Source organism: Pristis pectinata, chromosome 15, assembly GCF_009764475.1.
Source record: "Pristis pectinata isolate sPriPec2 chromosome 15, sPriPec2.1.pri, whole genome shotgun sequence".
NCBI classification, from domain to species: Eukaryota; Metazoa; Chordata; class Chondrichthyes; order Rhinopristiformes; family Pristidae; genus Pristis; species Pristis pectinata.
This window is the reverse complement of record NC_067419.1, coordinates 31,581,030-31,588,648: the sequence shown is the minus strand read 5'-3', so window position 1 is coordinate 31,588,648 and position 7,619 is coordinate 31,581,030.

Genomic DNA, 7,619 nt, shown 5'->3' with positions numbered 1-7,619 from the left:
ATTTACAATGTGTGCAATCCCGATCTATTAATTTTCAGTCACTCGCACACATGCAATCTATTTTTATAAGAACTCAGTGTGAACTTTACCTCAATAAAACTTTTGAAACTTATCTTTTAGCTGTTTTTTAAATAGTGTTAAACTCATTGAAGAGAAGTAGTTCAGCAATGGACTGCAATGAAAATAGTACATTGCAGTGCAGCTGAATGATTCCATGCACAGCACCATTGCTGGCGGGAGGTTTAAATCACAACATGAAAAGCTTACATATGCCATTTTCAGTTTAAAAGTGGGTCAAGGGATTTATATCCAGAAACAATTGACACAAAGCAGAGTAAATTTTCATATGTAGTTGTGTGTAAATATACAATTATTTTACATACTGAAGAGCATAAATGCCTGAGATTTATAAAGGCAATTCCAATCAAAGAATTTGATCTCAGATATGCATTATCATTCTGCATCTACTAAACCAAGACATGAACCAACACATCCACCACACACCCAATTACAGTACAGACTAGGTCTAGCAAGGCACTTCTTAGTCTTCTTCCAACAAGCCCCCTGCTAGAATGGAGTTAATCTACAGAATGAATGAGAAACCGTTCAACCTTTGTCACTTCCACTCCACAGCCAAGATCACCTGGAACTTCATGACCAATTTAAAGAATGTGTCATCACTTGCACATGTGCAGACTCAGTGGCCAAGCTCTGGCACTGCAAATTCCTTCTTTGAAGCACACAAAAGGACGGACCTTACAGTAAGACAAGTGTCCTTCACCAATCTGGCCTCTGTGCACCACACCACTGACTCCTCACCTCTGGCAATCAAGATGCACAATGAGACCCTGGAAAACATTTTGGGAGCCACCTCACAGTGAAGTCAGACATTGATGACAAAATTCTCCATTGTGCTGGCACACCCTTCAGCCGATTGAAGTAATGAGTGAACAAAGACCAAGACCACAAGCAAAAAATTAGCTGCTAGAGGAACTCAGCAGGTCAGGCAGCATCTGTGGAAGCAAAGGTATAGTCGATGTCTTGGGTCGTGTCCTGATGCATGATCTTGACCCAAAACATTGGCTATCTCTTTGCCTGAAAAGATTAAATGCTTTATGAATATTCAAAGGACTGAGAGCATGAATTACTAATTTGGACCAACTTCCAGTGTTGGAAATTCATTATAGTATATATAATAAATGTTTTGAAACTAGCCATGAATATTTTATTATTTACTTACTTCCAGTGTCCTGACTAATATTTATCCTTCAATCAAAATCTCAATGAGTTTATTGATTGAAACATTAACTCTGTTTCACTTTCCACAGATGCTGCCTCACCTGCTGACTGCTTCCAGTGTTTTCTGTTTTGAATCACTTAAACAGGTTATCTGGTCATTATCAAATTGATATTTGTGGGAGCTTGCAGTTTACAAATTAGCTAAAATTTCCTACTAATTAAAAACTTTATTGTCTGCAAAGCACATTGGAATGTCCTGAGTTTGTGAAAGCTGCTACATAAGTGCATCTTTTTCTTTTTATATGATCCACAGGCAGAATACGTCAGAGAAGTATGACATACATAGAAAGGGGAGAAGGAAATTACCATCCTAGCACAATAGATTCTGTGAATCTAGGCGAATCTGTGAATCCAGGCGAATCTGTGAATCCGTGAATTAAGGCCCACCCTAAATCAAGGGATGAACTTCAAAAAAATTGACTGAGTTTCAGACAAGTCAGAGAAAAATTGCACAAATGTGATATTTACCTTTATCAATTGCGCTAATTTGCTAATGTCAGGAGACATATTCCTTTGCTGGGTGGGGTTACAGGTTACATTAAATAAATATCTTCTTAAGACATTTAAAGCATGCACTTATATCATGTCATAGCAACTATTGCTTTGTTTTCAAGACACATTCCTTGGTACACTGCAGTTCATTACTTTAATCCAGGGATGTAGCTGATATGGTTGGGAGTGTATGCTACAGAAAAGTAGAGCCTCGGGTCTGGGTTTAGATAGGCAGATAGAAAGCACCAGGAATGGCAGAATGGAAGGGAAGGGGGGCTGGATAGACTGGGAGAAGGTGACAGGGAGGCCAGAGATCCCAAGAGGCAAAAATGGACTACAGAAATCCCAGAATTGGGAGTGGGTCAGTTAATCCCATCCAACGCAATACAGGCCTGACCTCGTGGAATCCCCAAATTAGATAGGGCCTAATTATAACATTAGTATTTTATGCTGGATTATTGATAAATGTGTATTGACAAATGTATAATAAAATTGACTATATTACATAATTATGCAATAATGTACTGGACTAGTTACTTATATATCCAATCTAATACTTTTAAACATACCAAGAAATGTTACCTGTTTCACACTATTTTATTTATGACACAAGTGTAACCTATGTTATATTGTAGCCAACTCCCAGCAGGGATCTCACATCACTTGCAGTTAGAATTTGACATCTTTGTGTTGAGTGAACATAAAATGACTTGTCACTAACGTGAAAGGTGCAGTATAAGTGCACTCTAACTTTGCTGGAGACTATGCAAAGTATAAATTCTGCACTTTTTGATTTTTCATAGACAGAAGATACAATTTCAACAACATTTGGAAATACTCTATTATCTCTTAATATTTGTTTTAGAATATTAGATGATAGTTATTATTATTATTGAAATTATTATTACTGGTTCTTCAATTCATCCATGCAACTGGTAGCATTTTGCTCTTTCAAAAAAGAGGTAGTTACCTCCTTAGTCATCATTTGACTTTATTTGTGTTTGACCTAAAAGACATTCTTAGCTCCCTGCCACTTACCATCGCTGACAGGAAATAGGATGATCCAGAAGTTACATAATTTCCAGCACTATACAGATAACCTGTGGGGATCAGTCTAATGGATTGTGGGTTATCAGCAAAGTCTGGTATCTCGGCTAATATAGACTCAGCCATATCAAACACAATCTGTTAAGTAGATTGCCACCAATTAGCATTCATTGTTCAAAGCAATAGATAGGTTCCCTGCATATGCAGTATAACCAAGGGAAACATCAGACTTCTATTGTGTTATTATAGTTCATGGTGTATCTTGCAAAACACACCTTCTTGTATATAGTGTGCAATAAACAGTTGAAGAAACAGTAAAAGGTACTTACTTTTCTATCTCATCACATGGTGATGCTTCAGATCTAAATGAATGTATCTCAAGAGACATTTTAATATATCTCCACAAAAACATTGAGTGCTTTTCCCCCAGTCATTATTTGTTGCAGTTTAATGTGGAACTCGAGGAATCGATATTGTTCCTATGTCCAAAATACTTACTTAGAGGTAGTGTACTTTTATTGATGAGATTTTCCTTATCTATTATTTACTATCAGTTCTCAAACTGTGGGCATTTTTTAATAGCAGCATTTTCAATTGTTGTATTCTGTACAGGCACTGTAATTGAAGTAGTTGTTTCAATTGTACCATTAGATCTTAGCAGTTTGGTTAATGGCATTACCTTAGGACTAAAGCTCTATATTCACTTCCTGATTTTTTAAATGGCTCTGATTTTATTGCAGATTTTTAAATCATGTTTTAAAAGAATTCTTGGTTAAAATTGATTCCTTCAACAACTTTGAGAAAAAAATATATTGTCTGAAACACAGTCATATAGATAACCATGAAAAGAAAATGGAAGACCACATTGCATTGCATTCACATGGTTTCCAAATTGTTTCTGAAACAAAAACTGGGAAAGAAAAGAATGAATTAAAGGTTCACAAATTTTTCTCATTTCTAAAAGAAATTTTACATAATATTTTATCCGACAGTTTTTACTTCTTAGTGATTTTACTTGGTTTCATACAACCACAAATAATAATCAAAAATTCAGAGCAAATGTTTTGATGTAATAAACCAACAGCATTGTAAATAAACTGAAGGATGTGTAACTAAGCGTCCTGTGAATGTACTGACTGATATTATCTGAGTTTTAATAATGTAAATCAATTGTACCCATGGAATGGCCATTCAGTTGAATCACTCTGTAGTGTAAGTCAATGTGCAAGGTGACTGAATTCCTATATTGTTTTATCCCATCAAACTTGTTAAATGGACTCCAACTAGCATTGTAAATATCTACTCCTCTGACAACTACCCTCCTGTTGGCTTCATGTGACATACAAGTTATGTTAAACCTTGAAAGGCTCTTCCCAAACTCTTGTTCATGTACCTTGTGCCAACATGGTATGGTAACTAGCAGACGGTAAATAGATCCCCTGACCTGCTTCCTGTCTTCAGTATTGTGCCTTTGCAAATCATCTTATAAGCTATCAACTTGTGATATTTGATTTTTAAAAAAAGTTATCTGGGAATATAGTCAATTGCTTTTACATTGATGTACCACTGTCTCTCTACATTTATCCATGGAAACCAATATAAATAGTTCCAAAATAAAAGGGAGAAATGATCCACAGGATTGCTCTCCGTAGACGGATGGGAAACAATTAAGCACCAGAAAAATGCTTGCAGTTCAAAGGTCTGAGGTCTGCAGTAGCATTAGTTCTGCTACTTTAAGTAAATGAAACAAGTTCTACATTTACATTATATTAAATCTCCAAGCATTGTCCCTTTAAATGGAAGATGCTTCATGGGGAGGGTCTGGAGGAGAGGACACAGTCCAAGTACATGTTAAAAGAAGAAATGAAGGTGAAGAAATCCATGACTAAAGAGCTAGTTTTTGTTTGCAGGTTTCTGAAAATCAGGACAGCCAAAGCAAAATGTTTTTAGGAAGGTAATTCAGCAGCACCAGCAAATTGTTCATGATGGAATTGAGGAAGAAACATTGTGGGCAAGAGATAGAAAAGCAAGGTATGCAACCAAGAATATGTGCCAGGAAGTTACAGAGGCAGGCTGTGCTGATGCATTGAAAGAATTTATAAATAAGGAGAAGCTTGTAATCAATGTACCTGAAGATATGAATGAGAGCTGATTAGGACTTAGTATGAAATGAGCAGTATAACAGGAAGATGGTTTAATTTAGGGGAAGTTGGAATTTGTATACAATGACTCCTGAAGCCACAATAAAATTAAACCTGTAGTTAATGAGGATATAAATGAGCAAAGCCTCAGTCGTAACAATCTTATCCTTGTTTCCGAATCCCTCCATTATCTTGCTCTTCTCTTCCTCTGTTGTGTCTTCATGGATAAACAATATTGTATCTGCATGCATCCAATTCTGGAATTTTGGCATCCACAAATGTAACCATCCGCTGTCCCCTTCAGTTACTTTAGTCCAAAGCTCTGGAATTCCCTCTTGAGTCTATTCTGCCATTCTATTTCTTGTACTGCATTTAAGAAGCTCCTTAAAACCAGACTCTGTGATGAGGATTTTAGACAACTGCCCTCATATCTGGTAACGTAGCTCAGAAACACATTTTTTTTGTGAAACAGCTTCAGATGTTACTTAACGGTAAACTTAACTGGAAATTGTTACTGCATAAGAGTTCCAATGACAACAAAAATAAGGAGAATCAGGGGCAAATGGCAACTTGAAAGGGAAAACGGCTGTTTTGGTAATGGTTAGGATGTAGAGTTGAAGGTGTGCAAAAGGTCAATCAAAAGGTGTTTCATTAGATTCAGTCTAAGTCAGCAGTTAATGTAGATAACTGGAATTAAGCCACAGTTTCCAGGGAGAACTGAGGAAAATAACTTGGCCTTTTACCTGTTTGGCCAGAGAAATTTATTGATTATATGTAACTTGATGTCCAATAAGCAATTGGACAATATAGTAACAGTCATGGAATTGAGTGTAACAAGCCATGTTACCACAGGACAATATGCAGTGATGCATTTGTCACTTATGGGACATTTCTCTCTTCGGTTACAGTACAAAGGCACCTTTGGTTACCATCAAGTTAATCAGTCTGGAAGCAATGCTACATTAACAAATATGTTGCCATTGATTCTGAGCTTAAACCAGATGGTATAGAATAAAATCAAATTAACATCCTATCATAAATAATGGGGCAAGGTTTCTTCCAGCCATAAAATTGACTGGAGATTGCAAGCTTTTCGTTACACCAAGTTTTAATATTCCCATTGATGTACTGTAGTGTGCCTATTCTGATCATAGACACCATTAGCCAAAGAAAGCTTGCACTCCAAACAAATTATTAAATAATATGTTTGCACCACTGGCATCCATAACTTAAAATTGACACAAAGCCAAATGCAACACATAAAGGGAACAGAGAATAAGTCTATGAAAAAAAGAATCTGGCTTCCATGGGCAATTTATTTACACAGCACGTTAAAACCCATGCTCCAATGCAATTATTCTTCTACATGCTTGATAGCAATAGATTTATAAAACAGGAAACATTTATGCTACCATTATTTTATTTTTCTAAATTTCAGAATGATCACAATGCATACCTTGTTTGAAATAAAGGAATTCAATTGGCTTTTTTTTAAAAAAAACAAGCTTAGGCAGAAAACCGGCTTCCCCAATTTCTATTCAGTTAACATAAATATTCACTTAAATGCGACTGACCCTACTACTATGGCTAATTATAAAGGGCAATTTTTGAAGCAGAAGATGATATGTGCGCCGGCACAAAAAGCTACACCTAAAGGCAAAACGAAGGTATATTGATATAGGTTTTGAAGATTTTAAAAAAGGAACTCAACAAAATAAAATCCGAAAGTCTTTCTAGGTGCATATCTAATTAAAGGCGATATCATGGGTTAACAATTCATGTTGGGGATATTTCTCCAGCCAATTTCACATTCACAAATTACACCCCCCTAAAAAAAACTGTCGCTGCTGGAGCCTTTTTCCTCTCTCTCTACAAAGTTCCGAATAGATGTTTAAGAAACTGAAACTCTCAAAACAACAAGAGCATTATTAGACATACTAAGGTTTTTGTCCACAGCCTTCCCTCCAGGGACTCTGAAAAAATTTCTTTGTAGCAATACATTATGATTTTAAAAACATACCACGTGGAGCCTTTTTCTGCAAAGGAAGCCGAGGCGTATTGAAGCAATGGCGTATTATGGTTCTTGATGGTTTTAACATACATATGGTTCTGCAGAGTAGCAGTATTTTGTTCAAATTGGAATAATGCTTACTTAATTTAATTCAGAAATATACAGATATATAAAAACGCACGTCAGTAAAATTGTATGGGAAAGTTAGCATATTTTAAAAATTACTGTTACATTTTTCACATTGCTGTCAATTTCGTACCAACCCACGGCGAAATGACATTTTTAAAAAAGGATGCAGACTATAAAAGAACAATCTGAATCAAACTGGGTGCATGATAGGCGATAGGAGAGCAATTTAATGAAACGAATGTATTCATAAAGAAAATGGTCCTGCATATAAATTAAACCGTCCGCAATAACAATGAGGGAACTCTACAGCAAACGGAATTAAGTGTTGCGCAAAGCGAGAGAGCGTTCAACATGGGTTTGTTTACGAACAAACAAGTTGTTTGACAGTGCAAACAAAAAGTTCAGAGTTGCAAATTCTATCTGAGCGACAATTTTCTTTAACACGTTTCCTCCTCCCTTATTCTTGGTTTATGTTTATAGAATGTCCCATTGTGCTCTGT